This window comes from Oryctolagus cuniculus, chromosome 8 (genome assembly GCF_051225735.1).
Source record: "Oryctolagus cuniculus isolate XC-2025 breed Fujian yellow rabbit chromosome 8, ASM5122573v1, whole genome shotgun sequence".
NCBI classification, from domain to species: Eukaryota; Metazoa; Chordata; class Mammalia; order Lagomorpha; family Leporidae; genus Oryctolagus; species Oryctolagus cuniculus.
This window is the reverse complement of record NC_142874.1, coordinates 22713509-22737765: the sequence shown is the minus strand read 5'-3', so window position 1 is coordinate 22737765 and position 24257 is coordinate 22713509. Positions and strand designations below refer to the sequence as shown.

The 24257-nt window shown below is 40.5% G+C and overlaps 1 long non-coding RNA gene across 15 annotated transcripts in view; it reads left to right on the top strand.

The window, feature by feature from the left end:
• The window catches only part of LOC149124912 (uncharacterized), a 189069-nt gene that overhangs the window by 147673 nt on the left and 17139 nt on the right, over positions 1–24257 (top strand). For 11 of the 15 annotated variants that reach the window (XR_016211717.1, XR_016211719.1, XR_016211720.1 and 8 more), the window contains one exon: positions 15413–15462. This is a non-coding gene — a long non-coding RNA (uncharacterized LOC149124912). Of the gene's footprint in view, positions 1–15412; positions 15463–17400; positions 17716–24257 lie in introns of those variants that run through there. The other 4 variants (XR_016211714.1, XR_016211711.1, XR_016211709.1 and 1 more) reach the window with 3 other exon arrangements.

Here is a 24257-nt window from a genome sequence, read left to right as displayed (position 1 = left end):
TGCCTGGCTGCGTAAGTGCTTAGGAGGTCTGGATTTCATTGGGTTGTGCTGGAGAAGGCTGGACACTGTTGAGAAGTTCCTGAAATCCAAGAACAGTGCCAGTGAGCCAGGCTCTTCTTGGAGCTGTGGCCAGCACCTCTGGCGCATGCGTCCCCATAGACCTTGCATAGAATGAGAGCTTGACAGTGATCGATTCCAGGGTATGCAAGTGCTTACAAACCTAAGCAGAAGAAAAACTGCTAGAATGCTCTGTGGTAACTGAATTGGCACAAATTGTACAAACTAGAAAGTAATAATGAAAAGAAACCTGCGGCACTGGACTTAAGGTTCAAAAATAAATGTGATGTCTTCATTTCCAAATATGAAGATTCTGCTCTGGTATCTACTAACAGACAGAGAAATTGAGTGGAGTTTTGTTGAATCATCATCTTTCTACCAACTTCCCTGTCATATAGTGGTAGGCATTGATTGGCAGTTGGGCTGATCACCATTTAATAATACACAACATCATAACTAGGGAGACCTTTGTTGATTGAGGTGGCACTATCCCATTCTTGCATTTAAACCTCAAAAAAATTATAGAAACAAAATGTCTTTCAAGCTAGTAGAGTTTGTAGGAAGTTTTATTCAATAATTTAAAAAATTAAACAAGAAAAATGTTACATTTCCATAATGTGACACAAGCATTGCAAATTGATTATGTTTCTGCGGTACATTTTTATTAAGCTTTCTTGATACATGCAATCATAGACCGGATAGTTGTCATTTTTGCTAGCCTGCACTTTGTGAATACTAACAGAGAAGATCAATACTATTTTGCTTTTTTTTGAACACCATAATTTGTTAGGCTTAGCCTAAAAATTCAGTGGAGAGGGATTTATAGTAGGCTGTTGACATTCCATGCCCCATGCAGCCTTAAAAGAAGGAGCTTTTTGAAGCTTTACCTCTTGGGTTTCCTTTGAAAGCTCAGCAAGAATCACCAGCACAAAGAATGCCCGACATCCAAAAGCTCTAGTTAAGGAAGTTGTTCTATCAATTCCTACCATGTTTAGATCAAAAATGAAAATACTGAGTGCCTATTCATAAGCTGTTGCATTTTCTCTCTCTTGTGGACTTCCATGACAACACTTGGTTTGTGAACAATAGTTTCTCTAGGCTTCTCATAGTCCATTTGGCCACCCCAGTAGGGCCACAGTGTTGGGAAAATGTCCACTGAGAAAGGCTGCATTTGTGATTTACCTAACTCAATTAATTGTCTACTGTGCAAACCTGAGAAAAAGGAATGACTCTTGTTTCTTCTGGAAGCAATGTCAGCCTGGACTGTTGTAGCAGGCAAAGTTCTGTGATAAACCTTTCAGTAACCCTTCTCCCCTTCGTGTTCCAAGTGTACATGTCCTGTGCAACTACTTGTTGTAGATTGAGTTGGATCTGGAACTGTGATGGGCTAGTCACTCCCACAGTTGTGTTATGTTGTACAACATCTCAGCAGCATGGAGGGAGAGATGTAGACCTGGGACTGTGATGGGCTAGTCACTCCCACAGTATACATCTTGGCAGCATGGAGGGAGAGATGCGCAGCAAGAGAGGGGCTGTGCTGCTGGTTTTGAAGAAGCAACTTGCCTTATCCTATGTGGTTGAGAGGCAGGAAACCACAGGTGGCCTCCAGGCACTGAAAGCTCGTGACGGCCAGCAGTAAAGAGGGGACCTCAGTTCTGCAATCACATTCGGATGATTTCTGCCAGCAATCAAGGGACCTGGAAGAACTTTAGCTTTCAATAAAATCACCGTTAGGACTGACATTTGAGTTACAGCTTCGTGAAACTATGAGCAGAGGGCTCAGTAGAAAAATATACTGAAATGCTGACCCATGGAATCTGAGAGGTAATAAATTCATCTTGTTTAAAGCTGCTGAGTTTATGATAATTTGTTATGCAGTAATGGAAAAACTAACCTAGGAATCTGTGTCTTAGAAATTGCCCAGGTTATACTTAGACGTTGTAGGACACTGCTAGCTAGTGGGATTCCTAAGACTGTCTCTTGTTTAAGAAGGCCACTCATCATGAATATGAAGGAATATGAAGTTGAGTGTCTAAAGCAGAGCAAAACCAGGAGGAGTGGCTCAGCGTTTTGTAAAGCAAGACACTGATGCCCCATCTGTTTGAGACCTCCTAGCGGAAGAGCAGGCTTCATGTCTCTGTTTGTTTTGAGTTGTTTTTAACGGAAGAGAGAGGTGGAGATTGAGAACAAATTAACGAGGAAGATCTGTCTGTCAAACCACTCTAAGGAATCTGTTTCTTCTCATTCACCAGGACCTTGGGGGCAGGCTAGATACCCGAGTTCTCAAGGACTGGCCAAGGGGAGCCAAGACAATGTGTCCTGAGTTTCATCAGGCTCTGCCCTGGGCTCTTTGGAATGAGGCTAGATCCATAAAAATTCTGTGTTTAGACAGAGACCCACTAGAGAATCAGTCAGGGGTTTACCTAAATTCTTGGAAAAATGTATTCACAAGAAATTGTCCAACAATTTTAGTTTTCGAAACCTCAGTAATTTTCATGCCCACAGTGAGTCACTATGCCCTAAACTTGTCTGGTCTGCTGTATCTTGTCAAGGCCCCAGTTTTCTTAATGGTTCAGTGTGGCAGGGTGGTGCTAACTCATGGTGCTCTCAGACATCCTGAAGAAAAGATTGAAGGAATGGATAGGCGAGTGGGTGTGAATAGAATGTTGATGGGTGGGTGGATAGTGGGAGGTTGAAAGGAGCCCTGACTCTGTGTTGTTGGCTGAGGAGGCCAGGAGGAAGTGGGTGAGAAGAGGCACTCTGTGTGGGGTATGGTGCAAAAAGGAAGCAAGAGGGAGATGAGCATGGCCCAGTAATGGTGAGAAGTGACTCAGCAAATGCAGGCAGGAAGCCCGCTTCCTCCAGGAAACAATGCCTTTGTCTGGTGGAAGACAGTGTGGGCAGAGGGGCAGAAGGCTCACCGGGAACTTGAAGAGGAAGGAATTGCTGCAATCTGTAAACATTTGGGTGACAGGGCCCTGATGCAGATCTTTGTAAGGAAGGAGAGGTGAAGAAGTCCGGCCACGGGCCCGTCCTCAGAGAAGTGCTCATTGTTTTGGAAAACGGAAACCGAGCATGACACAAAGAGGTCTGCGAGGAGGGCTAGAAACTTGGAGAAAAGGTCCTGTGGAAATGTAAGCTTCAGACCATGGGCTGGACCTGTTTTCCAGAGGGCCATAAAGATAATGTAAGGAGAGATAGGAAGAAGGGAAATGAATTGAATTTGCTCAGTGTGCTGAAAGCTGCTCAGTTAGTACTGCCAGCAGAGGGCAAAGAAAGGGGAAAGAGAGCAGGCACAGGTGGATGCAGGGAGCTTGGTCACGGAACACAGGCCCCAGGCAGACCACCCACGCCCAGCTCTGCTGCTGCTTTGGAAAGCAGGCGTGACAGACAGACTCATCCTTGTGCCACTGTTAGGGGTTCTGGGAAAGTAACCATCAAGGAGAAGCTTAAAACTATTGTGTGAAATGGGGACTGTGGGCCTCATTGATCTTCATTAGTCTCATCTTCCCTTATTTTGGATTCCTAAGAATTAGCTATGCTTCCTTTAGTTAAAAACAAGGTACATGAAGAACTGGAAACAGACTGGGGATGGCTGATCCTGCAGAATGTGTAGGATACTATGCAATACCCTATTTTAGTCATTCTCAGGGATGGCCTGTTGATAGCTGAATAGGAAATAATGAAAGATTTCCAAATACTGTATTATTAAAAAGCAGAACAAAAGTTCTCTAAGTTACTCTGAAGAAGAATGAGACTTTAGAAATTATTACTGTTATCTAGAGTAGGTTATTTAAGCGACATCGAGATCCAGGAGAGGTAAAGAGTAGAGGGACGGAGTGAGGCCTCTCCAGTAGATACCCCCAACACAAGCAGTTACAGGGAAGAATCTAACTCCTTGAAATGCACTTTGTTTGTTTGTTCATTTACTGTCTTGGTCTCACTTCTCTGTGCTCAACTAACTCATTAATACTTTTCTAGCTGTGCTTATTTTCCTCTGAAGATGTAACCCATAACCAGACTCTCACCCTCGTGATGGCATTAAAATTTCATGGCCTTTGCTTTGCCCAGTCTCAAACGTGGTCGCTCTCAGTCCTTGGGATGTCAGTAGAGGCAGTCTCTAGCCTGGGAGATATTAGGCCCCTCTTATCCCACCCCTTGAAATGGCTCTGCCTTAGCTGAATATCCCCATTTGTTATCTCTCTGGAGTTCCCTGTCTCAGCATGGGAGATTTCTGTGTGTCTCAGGCCACCAACCTGACTCCTCATCTCCAGTCTTGCCTGAAGACCTAAGTTCCACACAGGGGTCACCTGTAGATAGAAGCTGGTTCTAAGGATGATTTAAAAACTATTCCAAACTTCAAAGATAATGTGGTCTACCTTCTCAGTTTATAAACTAAGGGCAAGAGATTAAATCTCCCGACAAAATGAACAACTTGTGTTGAGAAAGTGTTGATACTGTAGTTCCAGCAACTGTTGCTATGTCAAAAAGCTGTAGAACTGAGCCAGTAATTTATTTTTACTTTATAATGCCCTTTAAATAGGGGCAATAGCAACAGGCTTGATTTCTCCCCTGCTACCCTGTTTTATTTACTCATTCCAAGTCACAATATTTTTTCTAATATCTATACACCCCGAGTCTTGTTCCTCAAATTCACTTCTCTTATTGCTACAAGATGACAAATTATCACACTTCGGTGAATGCTCTCTACTGCTTGATATACTACAGCTCTGAAATAAAAGGATTGGAAAGCTGTTTTCAAATATTTGAATGCTGGTTGTGTGTGGAAGAATGTTTGCTATGGGAATCTAAAAAGCAGCATTTGGATCGTGGATGACAATTGCAAAGATGCTCATTTTAGCTTAATATTTAACCCATCAGCCACTATTTCTGGTACTTACTATGCTATGTGCCAGGCATTTCCAAGGCCTGGAAAAACAGTGGTAGCAAAATTCAGTTCCTGCTGTCTTGGAGTTTATATTCTGTGTTGCATCAGATAATCAGTGAATAAGCAACCTTACAGTGTAACACAGGGTGTTAGTTAAGGATTGGGAAGAAAGCTAAGGTGGGTGAGAGAATAGGGAATGATTGGCAATTCTCTAAGAAGGGTGACATTTAAGCAGCTTCTTGACTGCATTTAGGAAGCAGCTATGCAAAACCCTGAAGGAAAGTTGTTTTTTAAGTATTTACTTATGTATTTTTCATCTGCTTGAAAGGGAGAGAGAGAGACAGAGAGCAAGCAAGCAAGAGATCTTCCATCCACTGGTTCACTCTTCAAATGACAACAGCCAGGGCGGGGCCAGGCTGAAGGCAGAAACCAACAACTCTATTGGAGTCTCCCTCCGGGGTGACAGGGCTCCAAGCTCTTGAACCAACATTTGCTGCTTCCCAGGATGTGTTAACAGGAAGCTGGATCAGAAGTAGAGCAGTCTGAGATGAGAGGCAGGCATTACAAGTGGCAGCTTAACCCATGGAGCCACCACACCCATCCATAAGGTTGTTCTTTTCAGGCCCAGGAAAGAGAAAGTAAAAAGCCTTGATTTGGAAATACAAGAAATTGGCTTATGTAGTTGAGTTCTCTGTCCTAAAACCTTAAAGTCTAGATTACTTGCCAGAAAGTTAAGCTGTTACTGCATTAGTTAGGATGTCAAACTAATCAACCTTGAGATTTGTTTCCAGCTTAAAGAGACTGCGTAGATACCTGACGAAGCCATATGGCTTAGAACTTAAAGAGAAATTTAGCAAGAGGAAAGATGCAGATCTCTCTCTGTGGATGTAAACAATAAAGCTATAGGTTGAATGCTGTTTATGAAGAGCCTTGCTGTGTGTTGACATTGAGTCTTGGGGAGAAAATGGAACTAAATATAAAACCAGGATGGGGGTGTGATGAATCAGAAATTAAAGTAATTTAGATCATTCAGTTACAAAAAGATGTACAACTGCTGTAAATGATTCTGAAATCATAGGAAATGACTTACAAGGGCTGATACTAAACATTGCATGGGAGATAATTTCATAAGAAACAACTTTGTAACTTGCGTGATGGATCCTTTTAAATTAGAAAACCAGGAGTAGCTGAAGGAATATTTATAGAGTACTTTGACCTCCTCTGACAAAAAGCATTGCCACAGATTTTCATGTTATTACTTTTTTTTACTTTTATTATTTTGAAAGCAAGCAGCACATAAAGGTAATTAGAATCAGAATTTATTTTTTGATGGAAATAAAAAGAATCAGCTGAGGTTTTCAAAGTCTTTATCTGGAATGTTAGAAAAGGCAATTTATTTTAAAACTTAGATTGAAAAGAATGTTGATATTTCCTAACAAAACTTGTAGCTTTATAGCATAGTATTTTATCTTCTGGAGTATAAAATAAATGCCATGAGTGAAAGGCAAAAGTAAGTGGCAGTATTTCAGCACTAGATCTTGGCACTCAGAACAGACTTATGTGGGCAATATTTGTTCCTCAGAGCCTGACTTTTATTAAATAGTTTTACAAATCAGATAGAAACTCTGTTTTTGTCGTGCATGTGTGCATATCCTTTCTCTCTCTGAAATGAACACCTAGAGAATCAGTGCAGACCACACAGGAATCAGTAAATACACATGAGCGTGGCAATCAGGAGACTAGCATGGCACTCAATAGACGAGGACAAGAGTGTCACAGGGCAAAATATTTGTGAAGCACAGCATTGCAATTGAAAAAAAAGTGCCAAGAATTGAATGCACAAGAGTTCCTATTCCCTGCCAACTGCAGGCTAATTCTTCTCCTTAACTGACATTTATGGAGACCAGATGTGGTGCCACTGTGGTATATATGAAATTAGTTCTGCTTGCTTCTTTTCCGAGCACACATGTGTAATGCACATGTAGATTTAGGTAAAGAAGGGCCATGTTTTGGCAAGTTCTCATCCAGCATATCTCTCTAGCAGCATAGAGGATGGCTGGAAGAACTTGGGATGGAGGCCAAGGGATGATACATGAGAGGGGTCAGCCGGCGTGGAGGTGGGAGATGTCAGGCTTTTAGCATGCATGGTTGATAATGTTGTTTCAGCTCTGCTTTGCTGCTTTGAATGACGAGACTCTCAGGGAGTCCAAGGAAGCTGAATTGTATGAAATCTAAAAAGGTTACAGAAGAGAAACAGGCACCCAATGCCAAGTTTACTTTCAGGACTTGTCTTTCATGGAGATAGCAGCCCTTCAGTCTAATGGTAGGAAGTATTTGAACAGTGGAATAAAACAATTAACAGAGCCACGTTGGGGCTGAGCTTTCCAGGTTAGTGAAGAATACTGACTGTACTTAGAGTATAACAATTCACAGAATGTTGTCTAGATCATTCCAGTCTTCAATTCTGTAGATATGTTTCTTGTTTTCCTGTAAATGGTTTAGGTATAAGAAATTTGTAAAAATGGATGGAGGAATTCATGTTGCAAACTTATCTGAAATTCACCCACAGAACTGGCATTGAGATACCATGGACAATTGCAACTGAGGATCAACTAAAGAATATTTGTTAGGAAACTCCAAGAATTTGCACAGGCTGCTTTTACTGGTGGAGAGACTAGTGTTTTTGGTGCATAGGCCAATACACCACTTGGGATACCTGCATTCCTATCAGAGTGGCTAGTTTGAGTTCTGGCTATTCCAGTTTTGATCCAGCTTTCTGCTAATACATCCTGGAAATCAGAAGGTGATGGGTCAAGTAGTAGGGTCCCTGTCACCCATGTAGGAAATCTGAATTGAGTTCCAGGCTTCTGGCTATGGTCTGGCCCAGTTCTGAATGTTGCAGATATTTGGGGAATAAGCCAGAAGATGGGAGCACTCTCTCTCTGTATGTCTGTCTGTATCTCCCTGTCTCTGCCTATCAGGGAGATAGGTGTCCTGTGCCTGTGTGGTCTCATTATACTTATAATGACTCTTCTTATTTCCTTGAAGATGGAAATGGTGTTGGTTAACTGCTGTAAACTAACACCAGGTATAGGTTTTCTTAACCTGAAAATGATCAGGATTTCCTGGGGCTAGGGATCAAGGGGAGGAATTGGGGAAGAATTAAAGCTAGGAGAAGGGCCCAAATGATGAACATTAAAAGTCACAGTGAGGAGTTTGGTTTTAGTCCAGACTCCTCCTCAGTATGTAGCTCATAAGCATCCTGAAATGTAGTAATGATTTACTTTGCTCCATATCCTAGAAGAAAAGAAAAGAAAACTGATTGTGTGCCAGGTATCAGGACACCCTGGGGTGTTATTTACTTAGACTGGGACTTCATCATTCCAGACACACAATTTATGGGGCAGGGACTCTCAGACAGTTGAGAGACAGAGATGTTGGTGTGGAAGGGAATACCCACGCTGTATAACATCTGTTGTGCTCTTGTTGGTTCTACACTGTGTGTTCCAGGAGCCCAAGGCAGGGTGCTGTTTTCCTTAGGGTTCCCTTTGCCTTGCTCTTGTTGACTCATTCATTTGGACTCACTCACAGAGGGTAAGACACCCGCTACCTTGGAAAGACAGTGACTTCCTAGCCTCATGTGTTTGAAGAAATTACAGCTGAAACATTGCCTTCTCTATTTTAGATGCTGATATGGGGTGCTATAAGTACTTACATATTCTCGTAAACTTGGACATGTTTCTGTTTAGTAGAACATGGCATTTCTCTGACATCTGGCATTCTCACCATGCGGATCTCCCTTGTTTATATCAATCTCAAGTGATTGGTAAGAAGGATGACTCTGGTTTTAATTTTCATAGAAGTTGCAATCTAGTCTGGTAGGTTTTGTGGGTAGCAAATTACAACCAGTTCAATGATTTCCAAAGGGAAATTCTCTTACAAGGCATCTGCTACTGTGGGTTTGGACCATTGAATTAGCCATAAATCTGACATTCCTGTAGATGACAATCTAAAACAACAATAGGGTTGGTAGGAACAACAGCCCCTAAAGAGTTAGTGATACCAGAATCTGGCTGGTCTTCACACTATGAGAATGCCAGAGACCCCCAAGGAAGCCAGGGTGCAGCCAGCTTCTATAGGTCCTGGGCAGGAAAATAATGCAGAAATGGCAAAGGTTGACTAATTTTAGATACAACCTGTCATCTCAGGTACAACCTGTGAAGTGACAGCTGACATTTATTTGCTTATGATAAGTGTAGGGTTGAATTTGTTTATTCTTCAATGTTTTTCAAGAGAAGATTGAAAAGCAGAACACATTGTAAAACGTGAATGCTAAGTTGATATTGACATACTATTTTGAAAAATATTAATTCATAAAGCAATTCAGACAAGTAAATTTTGAAATTTAACTTTAAAATAATTTTAAAAGCATTTAAAGGGGAAGAAAGTATGAAGAGGTAGAGGTGGACAAAGAGATCTGCGTGTATCCTGTTAATGAACTGACTTTTCTCCAAGAGAAGAATGGACTCCTGAGCACCACTTTTACATATTATTTACAGACAGTTCAGCAATGTGTTGAGATTTGACCATGTAGGGGCTACATGTATCTCCTTACAGATTAAATGCACATCAGTGCAGGACATAGACACTGCAGTGGATCCTGACGTTGTATGAGTGTTAAGTTTCCTGTGGCTGTCATGGGAAGTTACTCTCATGGTGGCTTGAAGCAACAGGAATTAATTTTCTCATGGCTCTGAAGGCTGGAACTTCAAAGTCAAGGTGTCAGCAGAGCCGCTTTCCCTCTTGGGAAGAGTCCTCCTTTGCATCTTCCAGCTCTTGGTGGCTACTGGCATCGCTAGGCCCTTGGCTATATAATTCAAGACTCTTCCTCTCTTTTCGATTGGCCTTTCTCTCCCCTTTGTGTGTCCTTTTCTGTATCTTATAAGGGCACTGTCATTGGATTTCGGGCCCACCCAAATACAGTATGATCTCATTTTGAACTGTAACTAATTATATCTGGAAAGGCCCTATTTCCAAATAAGGTTAAATTCTGAGGTTATCAAGGAACAAGAATGAGAGAAGTATTAACCAACCCACTACAGAAATTGTAATTAAATTCATCAAAAGGTAAATTAGACATTTTAGGAGTGGTCTAGACTTTAGGACTCTAGGTCACTGTTAAATAGATATTTGCCCTATTGTACTTAAGGGATTCTTCTGATTAAGAAAAAAAAACACTAATTTTTAAAAGTATAACCATTAAAAGCAGACATTCCCTAAAGTAATATACATAGCAAATTTCTACAATTAGATCAAAATTTATTCTTTAAGAAACCACATATACATATTTTCCTTTCCATTGGCTTTCTTGGATCTGCAAGTGAATAAATTTTTTTAATATAAAGAGAACAAATTTCATGTGTTTTAAAATACAATTATAAGAAGATAGCCACACTTCTCTTTCTTTCCTGTTTCTCTCCCTCAGTTCCCCCTCCTTCATTTCTCTCCTTTTTTTTTCCTTTATTTTTTACAATAATAAACTCTGTTTACTTTATAATCACAGATTTAATATGTGACTAACCATCATGTTCAACAAGCAAAAAGCAGTAAAGGTAGGAGGACCTCTTTGCCACAGGAAGATAGATAAAGGCTATAAACAATAATCAAATCATAAGATGTCCATTTTATGCTTAATATACTTTTTGTATTCTATATTTTTTAAACTTTTATTTAGTAAATATAAATTTCCAAAGTACAGTTTATGGATTACAATGGCTTTCCCCCCATAACTTCCCTCCCACCCATACCCCTCCCATCTCCCACTCCCTCTCCCCTTCCATTCACATCAAGATTCATTTTTAATTATCTTTATATACAGAAGATCGATTTAGTATATATTAAGTAAAGATTTCATCAGTTCACACCCACACAGAAACACAAAGTGTAAAGTACTGTTTCAGTACTAGTTATAGCATTACTTCACATTGAACAGCACATTAAGGACAGATCCCACATGAGGAGTTAAGTACACACTGTTGTTGACTTAACAATTTGACACTCCTGTTTATGGCATCAGTAATCTCCCTAGGCTCTAGTCATGAGTTGCCAAGGCTATGGATGCCTTTTGAGTTCGCCGACTTCGATCTTATTCCGACAGGGTCGTAGTCAAAGTGGAAGTTCTCTCCTCCCTTCAGAGAAAGGTACCTCCTTCTTTGATGGCCCCATTCTTTCCACTGGGATCTCACTCGCAGAGATCTTTCATTTAAGTCTTTTTTTTTTTTTTTCCAGAGTGTCTTGGCTTTCCATGCCTAAAATACTCTTATGGGCTCCTCAGCCAGATCCGAATGCCTTAAGGGCTGATTCTGAGGCCAGAGTGCTATTTAGGACATCTGCTATTTTATGAGTCTGCTGTGTATCCCGCTTCCCTTGTTGGATTGTTCTCTCCCTTTTTGATTCTATCAGTTAGTATTAGCAGACACTAGTCTTGTTTGTGTGATCCCTTTGACTCTTAGACCTTTCAGTGTGATCAATTGTGAATTGAAATTGATCACTTGGACTAGTGAGATGGCATTGGTACATGCCACCTTGATGGCATTGTATTGGAATCCCCTGGAACAACTAACTGAGCACCAAAGGGGAAACCTGTTGAAGTGAAATGGACACTATGAGAAACAGTGACTTGATCAGCCCTTGTCCTGACTGTTGATGTACTATGTAATACTTTATCCCTTTTAGTATTTTTTTTTTGTTCTAGTACTATTGGTTGAACTCTGTAATTAACACACAATTATTCTTAGGTGTTTAAATTTAACTGAAAAGTGATCCCTGTTAAATATAGGAGTGGTAATAAGAGAGGGAGGAGATGTACAATTTGGGACATGCTCAATCGGACTTGTCCCAAATGGTGTATTCTATATTAACTACCACATATCAGAGAAAACATGATATTTATGTTTTTGGCACTGGCTTATTTCACTAAGCATAATAGTCTCCACTTGCATCCATTTTGTTACAAAAGATAGTATTTAATTCTTTTTTATGTCTGAGTAGTATTCTGTAGCATAAATATACCATAATTTCTTTATCCATTCCTCAGCTGATGGACTTCTGGGTTGACTACACATTTTAGCTAGTGTGACTTGAGCTGCTATAAACATGAGGGTACAAATAGCTCTGTGAATGTTTAAAAAGCTTTATTTTATTTATTTGAAAGGTGGAGTGACAGAGGTGAGGGGGAGGATGGAGGCAGGGAGAGGTCTTCTATCTGCTAGGTCAGATTTGAACAACATTGGGAGAAATGGACTTGCTGAAGATGAGGCCTGGATGTGAACAGGACAGAAGCACTAGCACGAAGACAGGGAAGTAGTGTTAGGAAGGGAGTTGATGTTCATATGGAGATAATTAGAAGTAAGAAGAAAGTACTATTTTGAAATCAACTTGTGCTTCACATCAAGAACATTAAAATGATATGGCAGTTTTTCCTGAGATGTTTGGACTGTTACAGAACACAAACTATCCCTAAACTCAAAGTAAAAACTTGGAAAAGACAAGATTATCTGAGACCAAATCCCTGCCCACTTATGATTCAGAATAATTCAAGAAATACTTACTGAACTTCTACCCCCTACATTATTCTCAGCTGGGTAGGAAGGATGATGATGCAGTTTAAATGAACAAGATGAGACCACAGAGAATTTACACAATGAAGATAAGACAAGCATAAAAATATTGAGTAGAGTATGGTACATGTCAAAAGAGGTACAATTAAAATCCTATGTAACTTGTAAATAATGTTAAGTCAGTTTTGGTTGGAGATCAAAAACGACCTTAGGAATGATAACACATACACACTCACACATAAATAATAATGGCCAATAAATATATGGAAAAATATTTTACCGTGCTAGTAACTGAAGGGAGATGAATTAAATGTAGCATGAAGAGATAACTCATCTTTTCCTATGCGACATATTTTTTACTTATAACCTCTTCTCTGTTAAGCAGGAAAAGCTGTTAAACTTACGGGTCAAATCTTAATATGATTGGACTGTAATGAGTGGTATTAAAGTGTACTAAATATCTGCCTGTGAAATGCTACTCAGTAGTGAGCACCCCATCTAGGAGAGCAGTTCACACACATCATCTTTGTCCCCTAACCTTGACTTACTTTCTTCATGATGTCACAGCCATGGAAAATTGTATCTACCTGTGAGTTCATGGAAATTGGAGTTACACAGATAGTGTATTTTTATGCAAAAAATTTCAAATCTCTGCGTCTGAGGGGTTTTTAAAGTTCATAGGACATTGTGGTTTTAACTGTACCTAGGTTTCAATTGTTTTTAGTACCAAAAAACTTTATCTTTTAATTTCAGTTTCCACAAAAGTTTTGAATTAGCCTCATATTTCCATTATATATATATATATGTGTGTGTGTGTGTGTGTGTATCTTACAATTCTATGGTATTTTTTTTTTTTTGACAGGCAGAGTGGACAGTGAGAGAGAGAGACAGAGAGAAAGGTCTTCCTTTGCCGTTGGTTCACCCTCCAATGGCTGCCGTGGCCAGCGCACTGCGCTGATCCGAAGGCAGGAGCCAGGTGCTTCTCCTGGTCTCCGATGGGGTGCAGGGCCCAAGCACTTGGGCCATCCTCCACTGCACTCCCTGGCCACAGCAGAGAGCTGGCCTGGAAGAGGGGCAACCGGGACAGAATCTGGCGCCCCGACCGGGACTAGAACCCGGTGTGCCAGTGCCACAAGGCAGAGGATTAGCCTACTGAGCCATGGTGCTGGCCAATTCTATGTTTTTTTAAAAACTGATTTATATATTTATTTGGAAGGCAGAGTTATGGGGGCGGGGTTGGGGATGAGAGAGAGAAAATCCTCCATCCACTGGTTCACTCCTCTAATGGCTGTAACAACCAGGGTGGGGCTAGGTCGAAGCCAGGGGCCAGGATGTTCCTCTGGGTTCTCCCATGTGGGTGGCAGGGACCCAAGCACTTGGGCCATCCTCCACTGATTCCCAGGCACGTTAGCAGGAAGATGGATTCGAAATGGAGCAGCTAGGACACAAACCTGCACCCATATGTTGCAGGCTGTGGCTTAACCTGCTATGCCAAAACACTAACCTTGTAGTTTTGTTTTTACATAATTTATATTAAGTATAAGGAATGTAAAACTCAGTGTTGTCAGTGTATTCCACGGCTGAGATGAAGTTATTTCCTAGTTGTGATAAACAGTGAACGGATAAGCATAACACATTTGCTTACCTGTTGTCCATCACATCTCTGGGATGTCAGCTTGATGAGGGAAGAGCTTCCATCTACTGTTCACTGCTGTATCGTTGGCTCATAGAGCAATACCTTGCAGAAAGGTGATGATGCTCAATCGATTTCTGGAATGAATGAACAATTGAACACTGTTATAGCCCCTGCCCCACCACGTGAAAGGCTAAAAGATCATAAGATCTCAAAATTGGATGTCCCACTAGAGAGGGAGGGATTGCTACTTGGAACTTTGGCAAGCTACATGTTCCAAGTCGTCATTACAGAGTGATGAAGCTCCTTGGGCACTGGCCTAAGAGAAAATACAATGAGACTTTGCTTTTCATTTAGAATTATTCCTTAAGTACATTGGCCTCCAAACCTTACAGGGAGGCAGGAGTTGGCAGCAGAGAAAGGGTTTAAGGTTCCTTGTTTCTCAGTGCTACCTAAGATACCATCTAAACATCACTGAGGCTGCCAACATATGCTCCTACAATCTGATACGATTTCCTACTATCAAGTTGGCTATTGCTATGTTAAGGATGCCAGAGCCAGAGCTGGTAGACACTATATGGCTAGTAACAGAATAACTTCATATGGATTTTCAAGTGTATAATTCTGTAATAATGTTTACCATATGTCAACACTTGTTATTTTGTAGATACTTTTCTAGGGATATAGAATGTAATGCAGTAAAATGGTTACTAGCATGGATTTTGTAGTTGGAGGACGCCAGTCCCTGCTTTCTCCATATACTTGTTGATACCACCCAAGTTACTTGACCTTGCTAAGATGTTCTTTCCTCAGACACAGAGTAAGAAGAATGATAGGATTCAACAGAAAATCAATGTACTTAACATAGTACCTGGCACATGGAAAGCACTAAGTAAATTCTGGCAATTAGGATCACTAGATACACCTCACAGACATTTTAATTTCTGTATTATTTATAATTGTGAGAAGTTAAAGCAGTTAAATATCCAGTAGTAGGACATAGGGTAAATACATTTTATAATTCATTCAATGCAATTCATTCATATAATAGACAAATTAAATGTAAGATTTTGAAAAATATCTAATGCATAAGATATCCAATGAGAATACAAGCTAACATGTTCCATACTTATCCTATGCAAATTAAACAACTTGATATAATCTACAAAATAAACCTACAATACATATATAGGTTTTTTTTTTTCTGTTTTACAGTTGAAGAAACTGAGGCTATTGAGGCTGAATATCTTGTTGATGGTCACATGGTAAGTGGTAGAATTTATACTAAATTATATAGAAATTAGATTGTAGATATACACATGTTTATGTATAATCACTGAGAATAAAATTTTTTCCAGTTGCTAAGATTCAGGTAAGTTTGATTAGTTTCATGTAATTTTATATTTACAAAATTTTAAAGTAAATGTAATTTTTTTACAAAACAGACAATATCAATATATAAAATACATTATAAGTCTTTATAAGAATGAAGTCCTGAAAAAGCATACTATTAAAAAGTATAGCACTACGTCCGGTGCCGTGGCTCACTTGGTTAATCCTCCACCTGTGGCGCCGGCATCCCATATGGGCGCCGAGTTCTAGTCCAGCTCTCTGCTGTGGCCCGGGAGGGCAGTGGAGGATGGCCCCCAAGTGCTTGGGCCCTGCACCCGCATGGGAAACCAGGAGAAGCACCTGGCTCCTGGCTTTGGATCGGTGCAGCGCGCTGGCTGTGGCAGCCATTTGGGGAGTGAACCAGTGGAAGGAAGACCTTTCTCTCTGTCTCTCTCTCACTGTCTAACTCCGTCTGTCAGAAAAAAAACAAAACAAAACAAAACTATAGCGCTTATGTCCAGAAATACAATATACAGTCTCTATTTCTCTAAATAAAAGTTTCTTAATATTTTAGGTTATATTAATAACGTGTTTATTTTTATCTGAATACTTTATTCTAGAAACCATTTTAATAATTTTCTTTAATTGACTTTTATACTTTATGGATAAAAATCAGAATATTATTGCTTTTCTCTATTTCAAACAGTATTTGTTTCTTTTTTTTTTTTTTTTTTTTTTTGACAGGCAGAGTGGACAGTGAGAGAGAGAGATAGAAAGGTCTTCCTTTGCTGTTGGTTCACCCTCCAGTGGCCGCCGCAGCCGGCACACCGCGCTGATCCAAAGCCAGGAGCCAGGTGCTTCTCCTGGTCTCCCATGGGGTGCAGGGCCCAAGGACTTGGGCCATCCTCCACTGCACTCCCGGGCCACAGCAGAGAGCTGGCCTGGAAGAGGGGCAACCGGGACAGAATCCAGTGCCCCGACCGGGACTAGAACCTGGTGTGCCGGCGCCGCAAGGCAAAGAATTAGCCTACTGAGCCGCGGCGCTGGCCTTCATTTGTTTTACAAATGGAACTTTCATTTTTCCTTTACTATAGACCAGAATTTTTAAAGCAATTAATATTTTTAGCTTATATTTTTAGTCATGGAAATATCTTTAGAATGTCCATTTTTATTCAACGCATATTGTGATTGAATACTGGAATTCATTAGATGCCTCTTCTGGAAGAGTTCAGTCATTTTAGGAAACCGCTCCTGACAGAGACCTCATGAGAAGAAAACCCTGTAGAGCCAGCTCTGTTCTTATAGACCGCGTCTGTTTTGGTCACCTAACTTGCAAACTGTTCCTCTCACAGATAGTAGCTCCTGTTTTTCCAATTCCTTTCGATACCGGGACATTTTAGTACCGTCTCCAGTTGACCATCTTCCCAGCTTTAACTTGCTGCCTTCCTTTGCAGTCTGTCCCAGGCCTTTTTCTGGGTTCCCTGCGCTCAGAAATGAACACGGGTCAGCAGTCATATCTTCCTGGCCTAGAGACTCCCATCAGTGTACGACTCTCTCAGGCTTCTTGACCCGGCACAGTCAGGATTCACAAGCTATTCCTACATCTTTTCAGCATCTCCTAAAATTATTATTCTTTTATTTTTTCTTACTTAACAAAAGTGGTCTTTATGTCCAAAAATCCCTGTACTTCTGAGGAAAGCTAGACTTAATTATATTGGGTTATTTTATAAAATCTAACTAAATTGATTTGTTAGTAGATCACTCTAAAAAATAGATTTTCCCACCTTTATGGTAAGCGAGATAGCATTTCAGTGTGACTTACACAGATTTGGGCTGAGGAAGACCACATTTGTTCCATGAAATAATTGCAGGTTTTTTTCTAGGGTTTGAAATATGCATCACATGGAAATCGTTGGTTTGAAAGCTTGAAGGACCTCTAAAGGACTTGTCAGGTTTAATGGGCGTCCCCTTCCCAACTGTGTCTGACAGTGCTTCTTGGATGACTTTCATTTTGTTATGTGGTTTTCTGGAAGGTGTTCCTGTGAAAATGGAAACATTGTTGATGTTCATATCAATATTTACTAGAAGTTTATAATTTTTATTTTAATTTTCAGATTTATGTATGGCACTCTCTAAATCATAAAATTTCCTTATGACTTTGACTAATTTTAAATTGTGTTGGTCTATTAAATAATAAGAGAATGCAGATTAAAATTTTTCTAGTAAAAATGCTTTCACTGTATCCTTATTTATTTATTTTTTTGACAGGCAGTGTTAGAGAGAGAGACAGAGAGAAAGGTCTTCCTTCCGTTGGTTCATCCCCCAGATGGCTGCTACAACTGGCGCTGCACCGATCCAAAGCCAGGATCCAAAGCCAGGAGCCAGGTGCTTCCTCCTGGTCTCCCATGTGGGTGCAGGGCCCAAGCACTTGGGCCATCCTCCACTGCCCTCCTGGGCCACAGCAGAGAGCTGGCCTGGAAGAGGGGCAACCGGGACAGAATCCGGCGCCCCGACCGGGACTAGAACCTGGTGTGCCGGCGCCGCTAGGCGGAGGATTAGCCTAGTGAGCCGCGGCGCTGGCCTTACATCAGCACTTTATTATAGCTTTTATTTTTAAAAAATTAACTAATTTACTTACTACCATTTAAAATGAGAGGAAGGGGTGGACAGAGACAGAGACAGATCTTCCATTCTCTGGCTCACTGGCTAAAAGGTCACAATATCCGGAGTTGGACCAGGCTGAAAACAAGAGCCTGGAACTCAATCTGGGCCTCCCACATGGGAAGTGAGGATGATATACTTGAGCCATCATCTGTTGCTACCTAGAGTGCCCTTTAGTAGGAAGATAAAACAGAAGCAGGCCAGCGCCACGGCTCACTAGGCTAATCCTCCACCTGCGGCGCCGGCACCCTGGGTTCTAGTCCCGGTCGGGGCGCCGGATTCTGTCCCGGTTGCTCCTCTTCCAGTCCAGCTCTCTGCTATGGCCTGGGAGTGCAGTGGAGGATGGCCCAAGTGCTTGGGCCCTGCACCCGCATAGGAGACCAGGAGAAGCACCTGGCTCCTGCCTTCGGATCAGTGCTGTGCGCCAGCCGCAGCGCGCCGGCCACGGCGGCCATTGGAGGGTGAACCAACGGCAAAGGAAGACCTTTCTCTCTGTCTCTCTCTCTCACTGTCCACTCTGCCTGTCAAAAAAAAAAAAAAGAAAAAAAAAAAAAAGAAAAAGAAACAGAAGCAGAGTAGCTGGACCCTGAACCAGGCACTCCAATATGTGATGCAGGTTTCCCAACCAGTGATTTAACCATTGTGCCAAATGCCCGCCATAGCTTTCATTTGTTTAATTACAAGGTTGTTGGGTTTTTTTTGGTGTGTGTATCTATATTTATTGGAAAATAAGCAAAGCTGCATATCATATACCTTATCATAATTATTTCTCATGAAAACCCTATGAGGTAGGTAGGTGTTACATCCACATTTACATATAACATTAAGAGTTTCCAAAAGAATAAACCATTAGCCTGTTATCACACTGTTAAGTAAGAAGCCAAGCCATTATGTGATCCTAATCTGTTACGCACACAAAGGCAGTGGTGACAAGAATAACATTAATCTCCATGGATGAGAGAGCCATGTTTGCAAATGGTAACTGAATCTTTACCTTATAATCACATAAAGAACCAGCATCATCATTGTCTGAACAAAAGGTGTCTAAATAATTCTTCCAGCTTGTTGCTACTTTAGGAATGGGATTAGCCGTGAGGCTACCCAACAAGCCCTCTGAAACTAAACACCTAATGGAAGGAGTATTTATATTTAAAGCAAACAGAGGACTTTATCTTGTCGGTACATCCTTGCAGTGATATGTGTAGTAACAGACGAAGGTTACCATTGTCAGAGCAAGAAACATTCTCCAGGAGCAGGTTGAACAATTGTGGTACATCCATTGAACAGAATCTACTGCAGCCAAGAGAGGACGAAGGCTCCTTGTTCCCTACACACGGACATGGGATGATCTCCAGTAGAACATTAGAAAGGCAAGGGTCAGACCTCTGTGTGGGGTTGTTACCGCTTGTTTAGGCACAGACTTTCTCAGAAGCACAGAGCAAGCTGCTGCCAGTGTCTGAGCAAGAGGAGCCGGGAGCCGGGAAACAGCAGCGGGAGAGGCTCTTTGCACAGAATCAGTTTTGTATCTTGACCTATTTGGAAAGGTAACTGCTCCATTTTTTTTTTTTTTTGACAGGCAGAGTTAGACAGTGAGAGAGAGAGACAGAGAGAAAGGTCTTCCTTCCGTTGGTTCACCCCCAGAATGGCCGCTACGGCCAGCGCTGCGTCGATCGGAAGGCAGGAGCCAGGCCCTTCCTCCTGGCCTCACAGGGTGTGGCTTATTAGACAGGAAGCAGAAATCTAGAGCAGAGCCAAACTAGAACCTAGGCACTCCAGGATGGGATGTGGATGTCTTAACACCGGCCAGACACCCAGTGTTAAAGTATGTGTTTCATAAAGTATAAAATAATACAGTAGTAGCCATAAAAAATGTGCACACTCCTTTGCGAGGAATAACTCAAAATTATGCGATGTGACCTGTGTTATAGGGCAAAAATCTGTCACTCTATTACTATAAACAGTGAATGTATCAAAGTGTGAAATCTGGTACTTTATGCTTCCTAACTATTACCAATAAAATCACAAGTTTCTATCAAGCATCCAGGAGAAATGATTGAATTATCTTTCTTGTCTCTGTATAAAATGATAGGTAAAAAACATCATTATATTTGAAGAGTTTTATATCCAGCAAAGAAATTGAATTCATAATTAAAAACCTTCAATAAAGAAAGCTTCAGTTCTCAGTGGCTGCAGTGGCATATTTTACCAGCCATTTATGGGAGAAGTAATAAGAATCTTAGATAATCTCTTATAAAAAAACTGAGAGGCCGGCGCTGTGGCTCACTAGGCTAATCCTCCATCTGCGGAGCCGGCACACCGGGTTCTAGTACCTGTTGGGGCGCCGGATTCTGTCCCAGTTACTCCTCTTCCAGGCCAGCTCTCTGCTTTGGCCTGGGAAGGCAGTAGAGGATGACCCAAGTGCTTGGGCCCTGCACCTGCTTGGGAGACCAGGAGGAAGCACCTGGCTTCTGGATTCGAATCAGTGCAGCGCCAGCTGTAGCGGCCATTTGGGGGGTGAAGCAACGGAAGGAAGACCTTTCTCTCTGTCTCTCTCTCTCTCACTGTCTTACTCTGCCTGTAAAAAAAAAAAAAAAAAAAAGAGAGAGAGAGAGAAAGAGAATCAACTCATTTTATGAGGCAAACATTATCCTGATTATAAAACCAGACAAAAACATTGTAAGAAAAAGATACCTAAAGATCAGTATCTTTTGTCATCATAAATACAACATCTTCAACCAAATATTAACAAATCAAACCCAACAATATAAAATAGTGGTAATAAAGGATGGAAAGTGGGTGTATGTCAAGAGCACAGTACAGGTTAGATAACTAAGAACAACAAAATTCATATAAAAAATCTAGGGAGGAAAAAAATCATAGGATCATTTAAAAACTGTGAAAAAATTTTGAAAAAATTCAACTTCTATAAATGAATAAAACCTCTTAGTAAAAGAAAAATAGAATTTCCTTAACTTGATAAAGGGCATCCACAAAACCCTACAGCCAGTAGTACACTTAATTTCCACATGCAGAAGTTTAAAACAAGACCCCTATTTTACAAAAATCAACTCAAAATGTATCAAAGATCTAATTGTGAGACCTGAAACTATCAAACTATTAGAGGAAAACTTGGGAGAAACACTCCAAGAGAGTAGGAGAAGCAATAACTTTTGATGTTTTTGATACTTATTGATATTTAAATTTTGCTATGTGTTATGATTTTCTTTTTCTCATGGATGAAAACCTAGTCACTGGATATGTAATAAATACTTGCTTAAAGATATTTCTTTTTTGAAAAAAATCTGTAAGTTTAACACTTAATAGTAACTTGTTATACTCATTGAGAACATTCTTGAAATATTTTGAAGTCTATTCATATTCATATATTAATTTTCTGTAGCTCTATTTATTTTAACACAAATGCTTTGATAATTACATTTATTAAAACTTATTTTTAATGACTTTTCTGTGCAAATTTTCAACATCAATTCAATGATCATAATATATCTCTTCAATAGTAGTATTGTCTTGTGTGTGTGTGTTTTTTAAAGATTTATTTGATTTATTTGAAAGAGTTACAGAGAGAGGGAGACACAGAGGGAGAGAGGTCTTCCATATGCTTGTTCACTCCCCAGAAGGCCGCAATGGCCAGAGCTACGCCAGTCCGAAGCCAGGAGCTGCATCCCACATGGATGCAGGGGCCCAAGCACTTGGGTCATCTTCTGCTGCTTTCCCAGGCCATAGCAATGAGCTGGATCAGAAGTGGAGCAGCCGGGATTAGCACCGGAGCCCATATGGGATGCTGGCACTTCAGGCCAGGGCTTAACCCGCTGCACCACAGCGCCAGCCCCTTGTCTTGTGTTTTCTTAATGTCAGTTATTAGGAGTCTTAAGTGCATATTCAGGATTTTTATTACAAAATTATCTTGTTTGGGGCCAGTGCTCTGGCACAGTGGGTTAACGCCCTGGCATGAAATGCCAGCATCCCATATGGGTGCCAGTTCGAGACCTGGATGCTCCACTTCAGATCCAGCTCTCTGCTGTAGCCTGGGAAAGCAGTAGAAGGTGGCCCAAGTCCTTGGGCCCCTGCACCTATGTGGGAGACCCGGAGGAAACTCCTGGCTCCTGGCTTTGGATCGGCGCAGCTCTGGCCGTTGCGGCCAATTGGGGAGTGAACCATCGGATGGAAGACCTCTCCCTCTTCTCTCTCTCTCTCTCTCTGCCTCTCCTCTCTCTGTGTAACTCTGACTTTAAAATAAATAAATAAATCTTAAAAAATTATCTTGTTTAACAATTTGCTAAGGCCTTGTTAAGTTTGAGGATGTCTTTCAGTTGTGCAAGTAGATGAGTGATAAACTTGTTCATGTTAGTATTTAAATCATAAATTCTCATACTTGGAAATAATCCATGAGTCCTTCAGCTGGTAAATTCACAAACATTTGTGGTACATCCTCACACAAAAATGCTATTGAACAATAAAAATGAGAAATTACTGATAAAGACAACAATATGGATGAATTACAAATGCCTTATGCTGAGTGAAAAAATTCAGATTTAGAAGACAATGCAATATATGACTCCATTTGAAAAATGTAAAATTATGGGAAGAAAGAGCAGATCAGTGGTTGCTAGGTTCTGTACACAGCAAGAGGGTTAGATTACAAAGGAGTATGAGAATTTTGGGAGGTGACAGAACTACTCTATATCTTGATTATTATAGTGACAAACTCATAAGAAGATGCATCCAAAAGAGTATACCTTACTGTACATAGACTAGAAAGTGAATCAAACAAAAAGATGGTGCTTTGAAAAAAGCATTTATTGAATTTAATAATTGGAAGATTTTTCAATTTTGTGTGTTGTTAGTTTTATGTAATTGTCTTCTTGAATATTTTGATGTTTTGTAATTCTCATTGTAGAGATCTTTGATGTCCTTGGTTAAATTTATTCCGAGGTATTTATTTATTTATTGCAGCTGTTGTGAATGTCTTGATCTTAAAAGTTCTTCTCAGCTGTGGCATTATCTGTGTATACAAAGGCTATTGCTTGCTTTGTGTGTTGATTTCTACCCTGCCACTTTACCAAACTCATTGAGTTTCAATAGTCTCTCAGTGGAGTCTTCTGGATCCCTATATATAGAATCATGTTATCTGCAAATAGGGATATTTTGACTTCCTCCTTCCCAATTTGTATCCCTTTGATTTCTTTTTCTGACTAAAACATCAAGGACTATATTGAATTCCAGTGGTGAGAGTGAGTTCTGGATCTTAGTGGGAATGCTTCCAATTTTTCCCCATTCAATAGTATACTGGCTGTGGGTTTATCATAAATTGCCTTGGTTGTGTTGAGGAATGTTCCTTCTGTACCCAATTTGATTAAAATTTTGATCATGAAAGGGTATTGAATTTTATCAAATGCTTTCTCTGCATCTATTGAGATGGTCATATGGCTTTGTTCTTCAGTTTGTTAATATGATGTATCACATTGAGTTGTGAATGTTCAACTGTCTTTGCATCCCAGAGATCAATCCTGCTTGGTTGGGGTGAATGATCTTTCTGATGTGTTGTTGGATTTGATTGGCTATTATTTTGCGAAGGATTTTTGCATCTATGTTCATCAGAGAAATTGGTCTGTAGTTCTCTTTCTCTGGTGTATCTTTTCCCAGTTTAGGAATTAAGGTGATGCTGGCTTCATAGAAGGAGTTTGGGAGGATTCCCTCCTTTTCAACTGTTTGGTAGTTTGAGAAGAATTGGAATTACTTTTTCTTTAAATGATTGGGAGAATTCAGCATTGAAGCTGTCTGGTCCTAGGATTTCCTTGGTTGGAAAAGTCTTTATTATTAATTCAATCTCTGTCTTGCTTATTGGTCTGTTTAGGTTTTCTGTGTCTTCATGGCTCAATTTAGGTAGGTTGTATGTGTCCAGGAATCTATCCATTTCTTCTAGGTTCCCCAATATGTTTGCCTACAGCTCTTTGTAATAATTCCTAATTTCTTTCCTCTTAGTAGCATTAACATAAGACTTTAGAGACCAACCCTTTGGCATGTGGGACTTTGAGAGACTTTAACC